Source organism: Culex pipiens, chromosome 1 (genome assembly GCF_016801865.2).
Source record: "Culex pipiens pallens isolate TS chromosome 1, TS_CPP_V2, whole genome shotgun sequence".
NCBI lineage: Eukaryota > Metazoa > Arthropoda > Insecta > Diptera > Culicidae > Culex > Culex pipiens.
In genome coordinates, this window is record NC_068937.1 from 31,454,545 (window position 1) to 31,475,390 (window position 20,846).

Below are 20,846 nucleotides of genomic sequence, written 5' to 3' on the forward strand. Positions count from 1 at the left end.
CCCCAGAATTTCCACAGATTTGTGCCACAATTTCTTGCGAATATACAACAAAACATAATTGACAGTTGGAGAAATATTGATGTCGAGAAGATCGACGGCTAGAGAGTCGGCTGTACATTAAAAAAAAACACGTAAATGTTTCGAATCCAATAACAGATAAAACTCTTTTCACGCGATGCGTTACGTTTTTCTTATTTACCAGTTTCTCTGGAACGACGCAACATTTTTGCAATCTTATAAAAGCAATTTACAGGTTTTGTTCAGATCTACAAAACGCATTTTGAAGCTTGCAAAAATAATGTATGGTTTGAAAGAAATCAGCGACAGAAAAAGCGTAACGCCTCCTCGTAAAAAGAGGTTTATCTGTATATTTTTCTAGCTTGAAAAATTGATCTCAAGCTTATTTTTTGAATTTAGATTCTTGACTTGAACATGTATGTACTATAATATATTATTTCATGAACGTCATTGAACATTTTTCAAAAGCTGTCTCGGGCTGGACGAAACAAAAACGCGGCCCGGAGTTTTGGCAACCCTGGCACTCAGTTTAAAGCAACTGTCAAACGCGTGAGTCGTGGTGCATACAAACTTGTCGTGGTGAGTTTTCTGTCATTTAAATCGACCGTTAAATTGCTGCTTGATCAAATTTAAAAGAGATTTAAGCCTGTTTGTCTGTGCTGCGCTGGACAAGATGAGTTGGCAGACAAATATCTCCGGTATTAAAAGCAAATGTTCGGGCGTAGGTACGTCACCACTTCAACGACTTCAACGAGCTTTTAATCACACTGCGGCGAGAATTACGGTACTTTGCCCTGTTTAAGTCACACCTTAGTCCGAGCCCATATTTCCACACAACTTTTATCCGCCTCACAGTCTCATCATCATCATCACCATCAGGACAATTTGGGTTCGCACTTCCAAGTATCGCCCCCGGGGATACCGCGCAATTCATTAATGGTGGAAGCTAATAACATCTGGATAGCCCGGACTGGTGTTGCGCGCTCTATCAGATTCCGCATTTATTTTCGCAACGTTCTGCGTTTAGGTTAGGTTAGGTACCAGAATGGCCGCGGGAGCAACAATTCCTTCTTCGAGATTATGAGCTGAGTCTGAGGCCCGCGCAGATATTTGCATAGACGGACGCCCATGACCCATCCGGGCAAACCGAGGGGCGCTGCATGCTTGTGATGCAATCTGCAATCGTAACGCCCCCCCGCCGTGGATCAAGGCTGTTTTGAGGTTTCAAGTCTCACTGCGCGGATGATGGATGTAGGTCGACGTGAGCTGACCTACTATTGTTGGAGGAGTTGTTGCTGCAGTTGCAATGTTGACAGCTCGGTTGTGACGGGTGGTGGGATGCGGCGGCCTGGTGGTCAGTTTTGAGGTTAGGATTGACGATAGTGAGGGCGGAATTGTTAGTTTTGCATTGACGGGTGTCAACGTCGGAGGGGTTGATTCGAGATGGCAGAAGTTATCTTGCAAAATTCTTAAAAAGTTATCTTGGAAGTACTAAACATCGAAAAACAATCGCTGCAAGATAACTTCAGATTAATTTCTGCAAGATATCTTCAGGTCAGTTTTTCGTAAGATGAGCAATTGTCTGAGATTTCGGTCATTCGATTTTGTTTTTGTTTTTTAATCAGGTTGAAACTTTTTTGGTGCCTTTGGTATGCCCAGAGAAGCCATTTTGCATCATTAGTTTGTCCATATAATTTTCCATACAAATTTGGCAACTGTCCATACAAAAATGATATATGAAAATTCAAAAATCTCTATCTTTTAAAGGAATTTTTTGTTCGATTTGGTGTCTTCGGCAAAGTTGTAGGTATGTATAAGGACTACACTGAAAAAATATGATACACGGTAATTTTTTTTGATGATTTTTAAATTCACTTTTTGTCATTAAAACTTGATTTGCAAAAAATAACAATTTTTATTTTTTTGGTTTTCTGATATGTTTTAGGGGACATCAAATGCCAAGTTTTCTTAAATGTCCAAACTGTGCAAAATTCCTTCAATAGATTCAGATTTTTGAATGATCAATTCTATCTTCCAGGAAGCCATCCGAGATGCCTTTTTCTCCAGTTCAGTGCAACTTCAATGCCCTTCATCGACAGCAGCGCCACTTGCTTCCTCCAAGCACAGCAGTGTGTTAATTCATGTGTCACATCAATCTAGTCATTTCAATTCAACCCCGAGCCTAAAGTTCCGTCATTAGCCATCAAATACCACAGCGGTAATCGCAAAGGTCTGGTCAGCCGGCCGTTTGAATCGAAAGTGAAACGGTAACACCATTTTCCACTTAATGACCCCATGTAAATGGGGGCTTTTTTCCCTTTCGATATCCGCGCGCCACCTGGAGGGATTGTAGTGTGGTGCACCTTAATTCATAATTACTTCCCCGCATGCCGGAATGCAAAATCGTTGCCAACCTTAACATGCAGCGGCCCGGCAGGGTCGACCGAAGAAAGTTACGTGAGTTCTAGTTCTAGTTACGAACATGCAACTCTAGAACCACGCTATTCGTTTAAGGCCTAGAACGCGGCAGAAAATCTTTTAATAAAATCCTGACCTGAAATGCGGCGCGGGACGCCGCGAGCGGGGGCTGTCAAATCGATCTTAACGTTTGAATTAATGCAACTGCACTCTCTGGAGCACCCCTCAATGGGCCGAATAATTAAGATAATAATTTAGATTAACTTATGAGGCAAAGTCGTATTGCATGTGCGACCGCGCGAAACACAATTTATTAATAACGGCCCATTTAAATAACAATAACGCCAAGCGACGCAACTGGACGCCTCACGATCGCCGCCGAGATCTTCGCGGGACATGTCCTCGCGCTGGTCACCGCACTAGGTTGACCGCAAATCGGTTCGTTTGCGATTTATTCGCAGCTGTCATATTTATAAACAATTCTGATTGCTTTCAAGCTAAGCAAATCAATGAATCATCGTTGCGGTAAACACAGCACAGTAGGCCTGGCCACCACGTTTTCTGTACACGTATTGCCGAATGTCTGCAGGCCGGTTTGACAGCTGTTTTTGTTTACCTTTTTTCGCTCAACCTGAAGTGAAGAATCTTGGCGATTTGACAGTCAATTGCACTTCGAGAGCACGCCACCGACCAGCGCGTTCAACTGATTGGATTGCTGGGGGACAATCACCGTAAATCAACCCTGCAACCAAAGCCCGGTACTGTCAATGCCAATAGCACGAAACACCCGTGTCCGGCAGGCTTCGGCGGGTTCGCTCTGCGAACGGAGAGTAATTAGTTAGAACATGCACTTGGACATGACTCCGGAATGGATACCCCGGGACGACATATGGAAATGAATGTCAGCCGATGACGGAGAACAACGTGTCAAGGTTTGGAGACCTAGAAGTGGACGTTGCATGTGGGATATCAACTGGGGACAAAAGGCAATTTGTAGGCTCTCACCGATGGGTGACAGTTGCGTTGAATGTCAGTTGATGCTCGGATCAAGCGATCGACAAGATCGTTAGAGGTGGGAACTTCAACAAGTTCCGCTAATCTTCAGCATCTAGCTCTTCTACGGTCGGGTCAAACGTCAACAATCCCTCAAATCACCACCGGCGCGGGTCACTCGATAAATTGTTTGACCTCTCCGGTTTCCTCGGGCCGCCCAACTCCGCTACCAATATCCGTGCCGCGCACATTTCGCACAGCTTTCCGCGCGCAACCTATCAACACTAATCGCGATGCCTATCAATCAGCCGGGGTTGGCCGACCGACCCTGTTTGGGGCCACACCCTCCGCTTGGCGTCCAGCAAGTCAGTCGAATAGTTTGTTGCAGGGTCGCCGCGGCCACGGTTTGTGATCTACTGCAGTGGAGGAACTTGTGTGAAGGAGGTGAAACATTTTATAAAAGTTTTCAATACGGTTCTACGCCAGTTCTGCTTGCGTAAAATGTTTACATTTTTTGAGAGTGCTTTCTACCTACACTCAAAGTCAGAAGTACCCTTTATCTGTCAACACAAGGAAAACAAACCCTCTTTTTCGAGTTTACCAGTGGTAATCCTTGCAAAAAAGGAACGACGAGTAAACTTTTTGACTGATTTGTTGAATTTTGTTGGAACCCTTTGCAAATGTCAAATCATGCAAATTTGGAAAAAGATCCGGCAGCAACTTTTTACTGGTTTGACGTTTGCGGAAGATGTCGAAAAGTTTGGTTATGTCACTGCGTGCCAAAAACAATGGACGCTGACTTTGTTTTTGTTTGTGTTTTCATGATATGGCCCTTTGTTTTTTTGTTATTGTTTTGATTTTCGTGGCACAAAGTGATGCACTCACACTAATGCAAACCAAGAAGACGCATACCTACTGATAAACAGCATTAGGTTTTACAGCGTGACGTCACGAGCGCACACGCACACACATTTTTACTGAGACACACGTGCAAAAAATGTAAACAGTGCACTGTCAAATTTCTAACCTAAAAACCGAGTCGGCGTAAAACCTAATTGGTTTGGGACTACCATGATCTAATGATCTTGATTATTTTGACAGTTCGCAAAAATCGTGTTCCACGCGTTTTATCAGAGGTTCCTCAGCTGCAACTCCACATCAAGTGAAGTTCATTGTTCTTGCCAAACCCATATTATCAGGTCAGCCTGACCGCAACCAGGACCAGGATGCTGGCCACAACAACCACGACGGTGGTCCCCTTGAGATTAATTACCGGAGATTTCGAACCACCGGGCAACTCCCTCGTCGAGAACTGCACACAAGGTCCGAAAAGTTAGCACTATTTATCACCCCGCAGTTCTAAGTTTCGCGCGCGAATTTCGAAAGTACCGCTACCGCCGCGGTGTCAACGCGGCCAAATGAGTTACGAGTCCGGTTCGATTTCCGCGAACATTTATCACAGTATAACCCGCCAGCCTATCGAACTCCCCTATGGTTGAGTGAGATGGCTTAAGCGCCACTCCCGAAGGAGACCATCCACCTGTTTGTCGGTTTGCCCAGCCGTAGAGACCTCTCGAGGGGGGGGTTCAGTAATCCCGTTTCGGGACAGGGAGTTCTGTGGGGGTGTAAAACGCGTCGGAGGTACTCCGACTAGCGTACCAAGCCACTACCCAGGAAGGGTAGCTGAAAAAGAAACCGGAAACGGACTGGAGACCTCAGGGCGTGTTTCATCACCTGCGGCCTTCAACAGTCCACCTGAAACAGTTCTGCAAGAAAAATAGCCAATCGTCCAAGGGATTCGGAGCCCTGACTCCAGTAGAAAAATAAAGTAAAATAGAATAAGGAAAGAATATCTTCATTTATTTAATCGGTCGCGACCAACATGAGTCGACTCTCTCGGTCACCCTAGCATAAGTGTTTTTATAGCTACTGTGTGTTAAGTGCAGCAGGAAAAACATTTGTAGGGTTTTGTGTTCGTTTATTTACAGTGAGTCATTCATGTTTTCGTACGTACGTTTGTGTTTGCCGGCGATCCTCCCCTCTTCCTTTCCCTGAGATCCTGTTACTTCATCCAAAAATCTACCGTGTGTTTGTCTTCCTTCTTCTCTCTTCTTCTTCCGGTTTAGGTGTGTGTGCTATGTGCGTTTTATGTGTTCATTTTAGGCGAGTCGGAACAGTCTCGACAGACGCGGCGCCGCGCTGCTTAGTTGGTAAGGTTGGTAGCGGGCGAAAAGTGTGCCATGGACTTATCACTTAAAGCATGCTTTACTCACGGTTTGCTTTCGCTGTCGACGATCACGTGGTCGTCTCTACCTGTTCTGCTGCTGCTGGTTTCGAAGAAACTCTGGTCGGTTGCTCGGTTGGTGTTCGCTGCGGACGGCGTCTACGACGTCATCACTCGCTGCTGCTGCTGTTGCTGCTCTCCGGTTAACACCGGACGGGCCTCGAGCACGTGGTTGGTCGCACCTGCGAGGGAACCGCGACGACCTACGTTTGAAGATCTGCTGCTGCTGCTCGGCTGGAACGCTGGTTAGCTGTTTGTTGGTTGCCGGTTCGCGCGTCCGCCTTCGAGGCCGGACTTCTCTCCCTCTTCACTCACGTGGTTTCCTAACCTTCCAGGTTAGGTTGATGGCGGTTGGCGATCGCGATGGCGGATGCTGATCGCGATGGCGGTTAATTCAAGGACGCTGCGGTGACGGTTGCTGCTGTCCTGTTACGGCGTGGCCGTACAGTTTCGCTGCCGAGCGCGGTTTGGCGAGCGCTGGCCTTCGGCGGCGTGGGCGTTGCGGCCGGTTCGAAGCGGTAGCTGGTCCCCGGTAGATCGTGGCCGTCTTTGACGAGCGTGGCGGTGTCGCAGAACTGGCACGGGACACGGAATCACGGATTAGCACACGTTAAGCCACGAGGTGGTCGGGTTCCGGACTTACCAGGAATTCTGGAACGCACATGCACGCAGGCTTACACACACGCACACGACACGGCACTAGCACAATCTACTAATCTCGCTAAGCTAGCTAACAGGGAAAGGACAGAGAAACACATTACACTAGAGATAACCTAAAAAGACAAACTCATGGAAAGCTAGAACCTACAATTTAATCACGAGACGCGCACAATCGAGGGCCACTGGTGCCTCTTCCGCGGAACTGATAAAAGTGAACCGTTGGGCGCGTCATCAGAACGCCGAGACTTATGAGAGGCTTCAGTTCTGAATTCCGTTCCCTCTCACGGTTACCAACCCTGGACAATAGCTTGTCATTCCCCTAGACCGCTTTATCACCTCCACGATCTCATCACCCCCGAACCGCGAAAACGCGAAACTCTTCGCGAGATTCGTGCGGCTGGCTCTCCCCGATCTCCTGTGCTGGCTCACCTCAAGAGCAAAGTTTAAACCACTCGGCCATCTGGTTGAACGGAAAGCTTTTGGGATAACTGGCGCAAAAGGTACTCGGCATTTGAGTGACCAAAGGAATGAGCAAAGGTCACTCAGTAAGAAAGCTCTAGTCTGCGGCGTGTACGTTTAATACAGTTTAGGTATTTTACTTCCCAATCATACCGACTGTACTTTTAATTCATATGTACTCGTTACATCATTCCCCACTAAAAGTACGAAAATTTGTTTGGCGTTAACACGGAGGTGAAAACGACCAAACAAATTTTCGTAGGCCAAACAGAAGTGATACTGATGATTGGTTTCTATTCGGGGTCATATACGTTCACCACTGAACTGTCAACTCACTAACAAGTTAGGTCCTTGCTAACAGTCAGCTCCGTCTCACTTTCCAGATCCGACAACATCACAGTGTCAGCGACGATGTTGTAAGTCTGCTACTAACCATCAATGACTAAAGTCTCCGGTCTCCAGCGAATTACTACTCAAATCATCAATAACAACAGTAAAGCCTCGAGAAAATGCAAAAAAACGAGTAATTCAAAAAAAATATTCAATTTACAAATGTTCCTAACTCTAATCAACCGGCTCAATTACGGCAAAGGCTTTTGAAAAAAAATATTCATGGAAAAAAAATTGACCTTTAATAAAGAAATTTATGCTGAATGTTTAAATATGTACAACTAATTCTAATGAAAATATTGAGAAAAAAATAAGGAGAAGAGGCAATAAAGAAATTTGTGACCCAGAAAATTACTGATCAGTTCATTGATGACGACGACTCATTCATACTCAAAATTACAAAATAAAAACATTAAAACAAGCTACGGAAAAAAATATAGCATCGACATAGAGTTTGCGCATAACCCTACGCGAGCTAGCACAGTAGACGAAACGTGTCTTCTACACCAGGACAAAGCCGATAGGCGAAGACAACGTTCACGAAAAGAACTAGTCAGTTTAGTTTGCAATCCCGGCCCAATACTAAGACGAGTCTGTGGGAACAAACTTCACTGACAGAAACGGGGTCTGTTTCTCCTCATAATTCGCCGCCACGGAAATATATTTCCGCGATTTAACACTCATTATGATTTGAAACGCAAAATATTCCTCCTCACAAGAACTTCTAACACCAGGATCAAATCCGATAACGAAATTCTTGAAGAATCAACACATAATTACAAACTACAAAAAAACATTCGCTCACCCCTCGCATTCAAAAAAAAATCACCCATGCAGAATCCATCTCCAAGATCTGGATCTGTCACTCAATCACCCTGCGCATTTTACCGGTGCTACGCACACAAACAAATAAACGTCATCGAACTGTCAACGGAGGAAAGTGTGTGAAAGCGAAAGTGGAAAAAAGCAGGCGCAAGTTTGGAACCGCGAGTGAAAGTTTTAGAGGAAAAAAATGTGGAAAAAGTGTGTGAAATGGCCAGAACAGACGACTGGGATGGTCGGAAGGACCGTCCCCAACGGAAACGAGGAAAGTCGAGCTGAGATATCGTTCCAGCTATCGGTTTTAAGTTGGTTTTTTTGTTTGTTTATTTTCAGCGCAGCGGCATGTCTACTGCGGCGTGGAAATCGCGACCTGTCGTTAGCGATTGATAAGCGCTCGGGGGGAAAAAACTGCGGAAATTGTGGCTAATCAATCAAACTGAAACTACTTGGGAAAAATTATCAAAAAATGGAAAACTGGGTGGGAAAATCTGTGCAAAAATTGGTGTGGAAAATCTACTTTGGGGAAAAACTATAGTGCAAAAACTACTATGTTTGGAAACCGATTGTAAACAAACCCGCGAACCGCCAGCTGTGTTTCGATTGTTTACTAACTATAACTTAAACTACTATTTACAAGGGGGGGGAAACTATAACTACTATTTACATTAGAAAAGGAACGTTAACCTTCGGAAAACGAGGCAAAAACAAAAGAAACTGGAAAAATCAACTCCATCGTAGAAAAATAATCAACAATTCAGGTAAGTATAAGAAGAAAACTAATAATGAAAGTGATCATATTACAATGTCGTCCTCCCACGCAAACAGAGGACGACGATCTTGCTCGGCCAACTGACGATGTTCGGCCACCCTTACCCCACTTCGCCGGAAGGATTACTCGCCCCGACTGACGGAAGTTTGGACTCCACCCACACTCGACGGAAGGAAGGATGATCCACCCCCAACTGGACTAGCGGATCGTGAGTTTTTATAGATCTAAGATTAACCTAGTTTAGTACTAACTTAGTTTAAGGGTTAGGCGTTAGGCCCTACTAACCACTAACTTCTTCGCGTCGCGTTCGGTTTTGCGTATCTTCTTCCTCTTCTTCGTTTTACGCGTGCTAGCTGTGACTCGGTCAGGCTAGTCTTGGTTTGTGGTGTCTACTCGGCCCAAAATTTGGTATTTTCGCGTGGTAGAACCGGTTCTACCCTTGGTCACTTCTTCGGTTGAAGTCTATTCATAGCTCGTTGGGTTTTAGAAAATGTGGATCGTCTGATTCGATTTCGAGATGATTTGTGGGCGTTGTCCAAAGATGCACTACTAGCTTTCGACAATCATCGATCGCTGTTGAAGTCATCGCAGGCTCGCTTTCTTCGTTCACACCTTTCGGTGGCTACTAACACAGGTCATCACTTGCTCATTCATAGCTTCGTGCAATCTTAGTACAAGTGACTACTGGCTCTCGACAGTCATCGGGCGTTTTGGAAGTCATCGCAACTAAGCTGCTCCTTCTTTGCTTCATCTTCTCATACTTAAGTTTGGAACACACATGACAAATCACCCCAAATCGAACCGCTTCTCCCAGGTCGCGATCGCGCGTGGTACAACTCGGTACCCTCAGTGCTGGTTTGTTTATTCTGGTTTTCCCTAACACGAGTCCGTCGAGTGCCCTAATGAGGTAATTACCCCGAGGGTGTTTTGTTCCCTAAACGGAAATGGTTGCTCCTGGTGGGATTAGGAGGGACATAGCTAAAAAAAAAATCCAATTTGCTCTTCGAAAAGATCTAATCACGATCCACTTGCCGCTGGCTGAGGTGTGTGCCACTTTTTCAGCCGATTGGTGAAGTAGACCCCAAAACGTTTTCCGTCCAGATCCTCCAGCTCGTACGTGTTCTTTCCCAGCACCTTTCGCACGACCGCAGGTTCGTACTTCGGCGCGAGCTTCTTGCAGAAGCCCTTCCCCTTGTCGGACAGGTCAAAGGTCTGCTTCAGCACTTTCTCCCCCACGGTGTACTTGGGACAGTTGGCGTTCGTTCGGAGGTTGTACGTCTTGGCGTGTCTCTTGTAGGCGGCGGTTAGGTTGGTTTTGATCTCTTCGAACAGCTTCTTCTTCTGCTCCGGAACGTCCTTGTCGTCGTCGCTCGGCTCGTAGTTGTCTCTGATCCAGCTGTACTCCCGGCCGTCGGACACTTTGTTCCGGCCGAAGACCACGAAGTATGGACTGTAGTGTGTCGAATCGTGTACAGCGTTGCGGATGGCGTCCGCGATGTCCTGAAGGTTGTCGGCCCAATGTTTGTGGTCTTTCTTCAACGTCGCCCTGATGGCCGTGGTGATCACTCGGTTCACCCGCTCAGTGTTGTTCACCTGAGGGTGGTACGCCGGGGTCAGCCAGTGCTGGACGTGGTACGACTCGAGAAGGGTTTTGAACTGCTTGGATAAAAACTGAGTTCCGTTGTCCGTCAGGACTATCTCCGGGACTCCGAACAGACGAAACACGTTGTTCTCAACAAACTCGGTGAGCGAATGCGCCTTCGCCTCGCGGAACGGTTGCACTAACACAAACTTGCTGAACACATCGGTCACGACGAGCAGGCATGTGTTCCTGTTCTTGCCCGAGGCGGGTAGCGGACCGACGTAGTCGAGCGTGATGAACTGCCACGGGTATTGGACCGGTTTTTGGGGTCCCATGGGCGGCGTGACGTTCTGGTTGCCGGCTTTGCTCACCTGGCACTGCAGGCATTCGCGGCAGTGTTTCCGAACCTCTTCTCGCATTTTCGGCCAGTAGTGTCGCTCCTTCAGAGATGCCAGTGTCTTTTCGAAACCGAAGTGAGCTTGGTCGTGGACCTTCGTGATGATCTCCTTGCGTTCGGCTCGCGGCGGCAGCAGCTTCCAGCTGAACCGTGGATCTGTCTGGCGGTTAGGCGATTTCACGTAGCGGAATATCCGTCCGTCGATCACCCGGTAGTCACTGAACTTTGTTGGGTTCCCGGTGATGTTCTCGATCTGCTCTTCGTACTCGTCGTCCGGAAGCGTGACGCGAACGGCGTCCACTTCGATCGAGCGTGACAGGCAGTCGGCCGTGATGTTCGCCTTCCCTTTCCGGTACTCGAGGTCGAAATCGTAGGCTTGTATCCTCAACGCCCACCTCAGCAGCTTCGCGTTGCCCGTCTCTGCGCCGACGTTGAACAACCAGAGCAAGCTTCTGGCGTCGGTGATGACCCGGAACTTGGCTCCCTCTACGTAATGCCGGAAATGTTGTATGGCCGACAGTACGCCGAGGCACTCCTTTTCTACTGCTGAATATCGCCGCTGTGTTCGGTTGAGCTTCTTGCTGAAGTAGCTGATGACGCGCGTGACGCCGTCTTGCTCTTGAACCAGCGCAGCTCCCACAGCTCGGTCTGACGCGTCCGACTCGATGGTGAACAGCTTTGAGAAGTCAGGGTTTCCCAAGATCGGCGCGGAGGTCAGGACTGCTTTGAGCTCCCGAAACCCGTCTTCCGCCTCTTTGGTCCACGTGAAGCGTTTGTTCTCCTTGGTTAACAAGTCGGTGATCGGCGCCGTCATTCTGCTGTAGTCCTTGATGAACCGTTGGTAGAACCCGGCGAGGCCCATTAACCTCCGGATGTCCTCCTGCGTCCGCGGCTGCGCGTAGTCGAGGATCGGTTGAATCCGGCTTTTGTCGATGGCCACTCCGTGCTCGTTGAGGAGGTACCCCAAGTACATGACCTGCTTGCGGAAGAAACGAGATTTCTCGAGCGAGATAGTCAACCCGGCCTTTCGAAGTCGTTCCGCCACCAGTCGAAGTAACCGCAGGTGCTCGTCGAAGGAACTCGCCGCGATCACGATGTCGTCCAGGTAGACGAAGACGTTAGGCTCTAGGTCTGAACCAATTGCCTTGGCCATCAGGCGGGACATCGTGAACGGCGCATTCATCAGCCCGAACGGAAGGACTTTGAACCGGAAAACTCCCTCTGAAGTTCGAAAAGCGGTCAAATTACGACATTCCTCTTTCAAAGGGATTTGAAAGTATGCGTCTTTCAAGTCTATGACCGAGAAGTACGTAGCCTTGCCCAACCGTCGGAATATGTCTTGCATGTTCCGCATCGGGTAGCTATCTTTGACCGTCAACTTGTTGATCTTTCGCGAATCGAGACAGACCCGAACTTTCCCGTTCTTTTTCGGCACCGGAACAAGCGGGTTGGTCCATTCGCTGTAGCATTCCTCGATCGCGTCCAGCTTCTTGAACCGTTCCACCTCGGCGTTGATCGCTTGCTGAACGTACGGTGAACAGCGGTACATGGGCGGGTTCCTCGGTTTTGCTCCTTCCTTCAGCACAATCTCGTGTTCGATGAGGTGTGTGCGTCCTAACTTCCCGGTCGACGTCAACTCGAACGCACGAATGACTTCGGACAGTTGTCGGCGTTGTTCGGTCGTCAGGACGTGCTCGGTCTCGATCGCATCTGGATCCGGAACGGACTCGGTCGGCCCTTCGTACACCGGAATGTCCAGCGTGTCGTCCTCCTCGGGGTCTTCCAACGTTGGCGTTGTCTCCGAAGGCTCGATCGTGAAACAGAGAAGTGCGTCGTCGTCCTGCTCGACCATCTCGACGCTTTCCGGTCCTTGACCGAGGTCGATCATCGGCTTGATCCCGAACGCCTCCCAGAAATCGGCTCCGAGAATGAGTTTCCGAGAGATCTCCGGAACGACAATGGTTGGAATGACTCGCGTCGTGTTCTTGAAAGTAAAAGGCAAATTTACAAAGCCCAAGCAGCCGTAGTTCGACCCGTCCGCGGTCGACACTCGGATGGCCGCCGGTTGGATTTTTAAACGGTACTGGTCGATGATGTCCAGCGAGTTCAAAATGCTGACTCCCGCTCCAGAGTCGAGCAGCGCATCGATCTGCGTGTCGAAGATGTTGACTCGGATGTGCGGACACTTGTTGGCCTGTATTCGGACTTGGTATACTTGCGCAAAAGGGTCGTAAACGAGATTTGAAGTGGGAATGTTTGGTCTCAGGTCGGTGGTCGAATTCCCAGACTCGCACCCCTCTACTCGTTTCCCTGCGGCGTAGCCGAGGAACGTTGGGTAGCCGACACTGAACACCGATCACAATTTGTGATCGTTCTTCCCAAACAGCCACACCCGTAGCAGAAAATCACCTTCGGCTTGCTGCATTGGCGCCAGCTGTGCCCGTGAACCAAGCAGTTCCAGCACAAAAGTTGAGCTGTGGCTCCGCTGGTCTCTACCGGAAGTGGGTTCGCCGCTTGAGTCGCGTCTGCCTGTCGCGTTTGATTGATCAAATGCTGCGGTTGTTGTTGTAGTTGATCTTGCGGTTGTTGTTGGTGATGTGCTTGTTCTCTGGGTTGCTGCTGCGGTCTCGATCGGTACGGATTACGGTACGCACTTGTCGATCGTTGCTGGTCCTGACTCGCCGAACTGCACGGCGGCCTGTAGCTGCTCTGTTGACCTCTGATGGCGTTGACCGATGCTCCGTCCTCTTCGCTTCCATACTCATCAACTTCCACGTGATTCACGTGGCGCTGATTTGAAAACTCGCCTGAGCCGTCTGCTTGCTGCTTGATCGAGCTGTCCGCTGCGTCGATCCGGTGGTTGATTTCCAACAGTTGGTCCAAGTCTCCTACCCCAACTACGGCAATCTTTGTCTTGTAGTGATCCCTCATGTTGTCCCAGATGGTCTCGTACAGCCTGTCCTGCGGTAACGGGTTTGTCAGCAGCCGGTTCAACCTCACGATCTCATCTACAAATGCTTTGAACGCCTCTCCCCGTTGCTGCTTCCGGTATTTCATGGTTGATCGGATTCCCTGGTCCTTGTTGGGATTGCCGAACCGGTGCGTGAACTTGCACTCGAACGTTCGCCAACAGTCGAAATCGTCCGCGTAAGTGAAAAACCAGTCTTCGGCGGTTCCTTCGAGCAACTTGTGGATGTTCCGGAGTAGCTCCCACGGCGGAATTTCTTCCCGTTCCGCTAGTTTCTTCGCCTTGTATAGAAAATTCTCCACGGATACATTGGAATCGCCTGAGAACCGGATCTTCCATTTGTCGATCCGTCCGTCGAATCGTCCTGGTTGATCTCGATACCGATGGCCTCCACGAGCCCCTCCTCTCGAGCTAGCTGAGTCGCTGTAGTCGCCCTCGTAACTCGGTGGGTACGGCGGTGGAGATTGGCGTGGATTTCCGCTTCCTCGGCCTGGCTGAGGATTGTTCCTAGGAGGTACGTTGTTGTTGTTTGCTGATGCCGAGCTCTGCTGCAGCATGATCGTCCGCAGCATCTCCTTCATGGCTTCCCATTCCTCTTGCGGAATACCGGTTGAAGTCGACGTTGATCCCTCTCCTCTCTTCGGTATCGCTCCCTTCGAGCTGTCGTCCGTTTGGGTTGCGCCCGTCTTCATTTTGACTGGTCCCTGACTTCCTTTCGCCTGTAACGCCTTCTTTTGTTCTTGTATTTCCGTCCTTAGCTCTGCGTTTTTGTCCACTAAGTCCACAAGCAACGCCTTCATATTTTTCCACTCCGTCATGAACTTGTCATCTCCAGCCTGTCCTCCGTTGCCCTGACCTGAACCTCCTGAAGCCATGTCTGTCGTTTTTCCTTTCGTCGGAGAACTCGAACCGCTATTGCTGACCGTACCTTCACCACCCCGGTCTGGTGTGGGAAATTCAAACCTCGGGTTCCGCGGAACTACGTTTGGGGTCTGCACCAACGGCGTTGATACTCGCGATGTAGGCGTAGTTGCGTTTGGACTCTCAAGCGTGAGTGTGGGTGTCACGACGGCGTTCGGCGTATCCGATCCGCTGGCGACAGAAATCGACAAAGTCGGGGTCGTGATTGGAGAAGTCACTAATGGTGATAAATTTGGACTAGGCGTCGTGATCAAAATTGTGGGCGTCGGGGTAATCGCTACAGTTGTGATAGGGCAAGGTACAGGGGTTCTCAACGTGAGTTTCGAACGTTCGGAAATATTGGACACAGTTGTGGGAGTTGAGTTACGAGATGATTCCAAGATATTGTTGATTTGTTTCTTGACCGGCGACTGAGGTACCCCAAACTGGAACTGTTTCATAAGATTCTCAATCTTTTGAATCAGTTCGCGCTTGATCTTCCTCTCCGCTTCCGTACGCGCCGAATGTCGTCTGGTCCGGTGCCAATAGCTTAAAACGCGCGATTCAAACCTGGTCTCTTGCTTTTTTTCGAGTGCTTTGGCCAATTTGTCAATTCTACCATGGATGTACTCTTCCTCTTCCCGAATGTTTGTGTACGACGGCCACGTCAAGCTCTCCTTTTGATCCCTTTTGAATAAGCTTCGTACCTTCCTTTGCTTTGCCGGTAGATCGAGTAGGAAAATTGATTCCGGTTGTTTGCGAACCGTGAGTTCGTGCTCGATCTCTTCGATCGTAAGGTCCTCCGCACGAGGAAACGGTACCAATTTGAACATCTAGTGCAATTAGGTTCAATTACGAAATTCCAAATTTTATAGCTCGCTAAATTAGTTTGCTATAACAACAAAACTGCAGAGTAGGCTCCTTAAATAATACAAATCGTAGTACCAAAATTACAAAAATTGTAGCAATGAAAAAAAAAATATGATAATATAAATAATGTATGATGAAAAGAAAAAAATAGAAAGTAAATACAATAAATGTATGCAAATGAAAAACAACCCAAAATAGTGTTTGCAATTTCTCCGAGAAACTCAACTCTTCCTTCAGAACAAAAGAATCTAATACTACAAAAAAAACCAATTCAAATCAAACCAAAAAAATCAAGCCAAAAAAATAATTCCCAAAATCCGTAAATTTCAGAAAATTTAGTAAAACGATCCAAGAAAAAAAAATCAAATAAAAAATAGAGTACAGTAGATGCCTTGTATTGTTGGGCGCCAGTTATAGCCCGCCAGCCTATCGAACTCCCCTATGGTTAAGTGAGATGGCTTAAGCGCCACTCCCGAAGGAGACCATCCACCTGTTTGTCGGTTTGCCCAGCCGTAGAGACCTCTCGAGGGGGGGTTCAGTAATCCCGTTTCGGGACAGGGAGTTCTGTGGGGGTGTAAAACGCGTCGGAGGTACTCCGACTAGCGTACCAAGCCACTACCCAGGAAGGGTAGCTGAAAAAGAAACCGGAAACGGACTGGAGACCTCAGGGCGTGTTTCATCACCTGCGGCCTTCAACAGTCCACCTGAAACAGTTCTGCAAGAAAAATAGCCAATCGTCCAAGGGATTCGGAGCCCTGACTCCAGTAGAAAAATAAAGTAAAATAGAATAAGGAAAGAATATCTTCATTTATTTAATCGGTCGCGACCAACATGAGTCGACTCTCTCGGTCACCCTAGCATAAGTGTTTTTATAGCTACTGTGTGTTAAGTGCAGCAGGAAAAACATTTGTAGGGTTTTGTGTTCGTTTATTTACAGTGAGTCATTCATGTTTTCGTACGTACGTTTGTGTTTGCCGGCGATCCTCCCCTCTTCCTTTCCCTGAGATCCTGTTACTTCATCCAAAAATCTACCGTGTGTTTGTCTTCCTTCTTCTCTCTTCTTCTTCCGGTTTAGGTGTGTGTGCTATGTGCGTTTTATGTGTTCATTTTAGGCGAGTCGGAACAGTCTCGACAGACGCGGCGCCGCGCTGCTTAGTTGGTAAGGTTGGTAGCGGGCGAAAAGTGTGCCATGGACTTATCACTTAAAGCATGCTTTACTCACGGTTTGCTTTCGCTGTCGACGATCACGTGGTCGTCTCTACCTGTTCTGCTGCTGCTGGTTTCGAAGAAACTCTGGTCGGTTGCTCGGTTGGTGTTCGCTGCGGACGGCGTCTACGACGTCATCACTCGCTGCTGCTGCTGTTGCTGCTCTCCGGTTAACACCGGACGGGCCTCGAGCACGTGGTTGGTCGCACCTGCGAGGGAACCGCGACGACCTACGTTTGAAGATCTGCTGCTGCTGCTCGGCTGGAACGCTGGTTAGCTGTTTGTTGGTTGCCGGTTCGCGCGTCCGCCTTCGAGGCCGGACTTCTCTCCCTCTTCACTCACGTGGTTTCCTAACCTTCCAGGTTAGGTTGATGGCGGTTGGCGATCGCGATGGCGGATGCTGATCGCGATGGCGGTTAATTCAAGGACGCTGCGGTGACGGTTGCTGCTGTCCTGTTACGGCGTGGCCGTACAGTTTCGCTGCCGAGCGCGGTTTGGCGAGCGCTGGCCTTCGGCGGCGTGGGCGTTGCGGCCGGTTCGAAGCGGTAGCTGGTCCCCGGTAGATCGTGGCCGTCTTTGACGAGCGTGGCGGTGTCGCAGAACTGGCACGGGACACGGAATCACGGATTAGCACACGTTAAGCCACGAGGTGGTCGGGTTCCGGACTTACCAGGAATTCTGGAACGCACATGCACGCAGGCTTACACACACGCACACGACACGGCACTAGCACAATCTACTAATCTCGCTAAGCTAGCTAACAGGGAAAGGACAGAGAAACACATTACACTAGAGATAACCTAAAAAGACAAACTCATGGAAAGCTAGAACCTACAATTTAATCACGAGACGCGCACAATCGAGGGCCACTGGTGCCTCTTCCGCGGAACTGATAAAAGTGAACCGTTGGGCGCGTCATCAGAACGCCGAGACTTATGAGAGGCTTCAGTTCTGAATTCCGTTCCCTCTCACGGTTACCAACCCTGGACAATAGCTTGTCATTCCCCTAGACCGCTTTATCACCTCCACGATCTCATCACCCCCGAACCGCGAAAACGCGAAACTCTTCGCGAGATTCGTGCGGCTGGCTCTCCCCGATCTCCTGTGCTGGCTCACCTCAAGAGCAAAGTTTAAACCACTCGGCCATCTGGTTGAACGGAAAGCTTTTGGGATAACTGGCGCAAAAGGTACTCGGCATTTGAGTGACCAAAGGAATGAGCAAAGGTCACTCAGTAAGAAAGCTCTAGTCTGCGGCGTGTACGTTTAATACAGTTTAGGTATTTTACTTCCCAATCATACCGACTGTACTTTTAATTCATATGTACTCGTTACAACAGTGACAGTAGCGCACTCTGTTACAGAACACTGCGCGGCCAGCTGCGAACAACGTTGTGGTGGCCACCGACGAAGAGATGGCCAAAACGGCGTCAGAGTTGAAATTACAAACCGTACAGCTTTCCAATTATCATAAATCAGAGAAGAGAGGGTCGCTAGCGACCGCGGAGAGATTAAATGACTTAAGCTATTACTACCGCTGCTCGGGCCATCTACTCATTAGAACCCGGAGCGGAGCGGTTAATGGCGACAAATTTACCGTGATAGTAACGGCCGTGTACGCAGCGGGAGCACGGCTAATCAAAAGTCACTTGCCGTATTTGGGATGGCGGGTCGTTTTTATGACAGCTGCGCTGCAGCAGCAGCTGCAACAAACTTGCATGCGAGAGGTTGCAAACGATGCAACATTGCATAGACGAAGCTGCGAACTGAGTCTGAGTTCTGGAGAGGATTCAGAGTTGTGAATCTTGAATCTGAATCAGTCTACAGTCTTCAGTCTTCAGGCTTCATTTTTCAGTCTTCAGTCTTCAGTCTTCAGTCTTCAGTCTTCAGTCTACATTCTTCAGTTTTCAGTGTATAGTCTATAGTCGTAAGTCTACAGTCTGCAATCGTCAGTCTGCAATCGTCAGTCTGCAATCGTCAGTCTTCAGTCTTCAGTTATCAGTCTTCAGTCTTCAGTCATCAGTCTTCAATCACTGACGAACTGACGTGCCACCCCGAATCCAAACTTGACCGCACTTTCCTATCTTCCTTCTCACTCACCCTCAGCGATCAGCGATTGTCAAACAGACGATTTGACAGATGCGCAGCTGCACTTGCTGATAAACTTTCAGGAACAACAAATGAAAATGGGGAAAAACATATTGAAGCTTAAAAACTTTTAGAAATTCTGAACTAAAGGATGAATATTTTGCAAATATTGCATTATTTAATATGAAATGAGGCAAGAAATTGCGTTAAACATCCAAATTAGGCGTTTTTTAGACTTTTCGTAACATTTCCATCCCAACTCTTATCCGCCATTTTCAAATGTTGTTCCAGAATTCTTCACAACTGATGTGACAAAACGTCAAACTCGAATCCTGACAATCGGCGAAGAAGAGAATAGTAGAAAGAAAAAGAAACAGTGTGCGGTCAAAAATGATCGACAAATTTGTTCCTGGTTGCACGTCAGTTCGTCAGTGCTTCAATCTTCAGTTTAAAATGTCTTCTGGACATAAGTTTCGACCGTCCCGGAATTGCACTTCCTCCAGAACCTTCCTTTTCCTTGCATGAAACTTCCTCACACATGATGCATGTTCTTTCCACTCAGTCTTCCTTTATCCTCTTCTCCTCCTCCTCACTAATCACTCCCGCGCGTAATTAGTAGATTACTGAAAGTATTTCGGACGAATTACGTGAAAATTCATCTTTTCGTGTTGAGCAAAGCAAACAAACTCCGTGATTGTTGCTTTTAAACTTGACATTTATTACTTTCTATACTTTGTTTACATTGTTATGCTGCGCGAGATGACAGATCTCCCGTAGCAGTGGTGCCGGTTTGAGGGTTTGTGTATGTCTGTACAATTTGTGTCTTTTTGTCTGTATGTTTTTACATGTTTGGTGTTGGGTTTTAAAATTGACTTGGTATTTAACATCTACAGTCTTAACTCGTCAGTCTTCACTGGAATCGATGTCAGATGGTCAGCAGATCACTCCCCAGCTATTGTAAAGACTTACAATGTATCAATCAGATGATCAGGTCGCACATTCCACCCAACTCCTACACACCCTGCAGGGCTTCAGCACCTGGAACGAATCCGTAATCATCGCGTATCCAGTAACCCCTCGCGGCATCAAATAATAAGCCTCACATTAGATGGATAGCCCACTTTCTCTCCTGCGACCAGGTCAGTATGTTATGGTGAGCAGGTCTTGAATCGTTTGCAAACATCCCTGCTTCAAGTGGGTGTAACTACAAAGTAGTTTGAAGTAATACGTCAAGAAAGCAGAGTGACGAGTCCATTTGTTCAAGTTTTTTTTTTCTCCGATTTTCCGCACAATTAATCCGGACAAGTTCTGACGACGCCGGAAGCCACGTGCGCGCGGAACTTCGAGCGTCTCGAATTGCAAAACTTCTTCGGGCTACCACGAGTCTCGCGCTCTTTGTGGCAGTTATTAGATTAGTCCTGCAGCTGTTGCAGCAGTGCATAACGGAACGACGACCTAGCTCCAGGGGACATCAATACCCGTGGTTGCAGAAGGAGTCGCGGTCATCTTGGGGCGATAAATCATTACAACAATAAAATTAATAGTGCCGCGACATCTCGCGGAGTTGCTGGGAGATAACTGGTTGCGCTGAGCATCGTGTGGTCAGCTGAAGGTGTGAAGTGGCAGGTTTACGCTCTGTGGTTTCGCTATTAATGAAGTGCCCGCGAGATCGGCTCTAGCGGAAGTACGATACCTTGTGCTGGTTGTCAAGACGAGGTGAGGTGAGGTGACGAGTTGAAGTCTTCGGAAAATCTCATAAAAAGGTTGAAATTTGTAGCTAGAACTTCAGAACATCCTAGAATACGCACAAAACAAAGCAACCCAAATTGGCTTGAAATGGCACTTTAATACCAGCTGCCTTCGAATGCAACCTCGCAAGCAAATCCAACCATTTCCTTCGTCGTGACTTCCAACTTTATGTGATTGTGCACGCAATCCCCCGCAACCAAACGTGATTCTCGGCGCGGAAGGTTCCACCAATAACTCATCTAGGCCACCGGCCACGCACCTTCTCTACGGAAACCC

General features: G+C 48.1%; 1 protein-coding gene and 1 long non-coding RNA gene across 9 annotated transcripts in view; one reads left to right on the forward strand and one right to left on the reverse strand.

The window, feature by feature from the left end:
- The window catches only part of LOC120419629 (cadherin-86C), a 238,083-nt gene that overhangs the window by 75,901 nt on the left and 141,336 nt on the right, over positions 1-20,846 (reverse strand). The window contains exon 1 of one of the 8 annotated variants that reach the window (XM_039582383.2): positions 4,703-4,854. The exons of the other annotated variants lie outside the window; for them this stretch is intronic. The gene's annotated coding sequence lies outside the window, so the exon portion shown is untranslated. Of the gene's footprint in view, positions 1-4,702; positions 4,855-20,846 lie in introns of those variants that run through there. 8 annotated transcript variants of the gene reach the window in all.
- LOC120419635 (uncharacterized) overlaps positions 1-20,846 on the forward strand; it is a 49,362-nt gene that overhangs the window by 25,727 nt on the left and 2,789 nt on the right. The window lies entirely within an intron of this gene.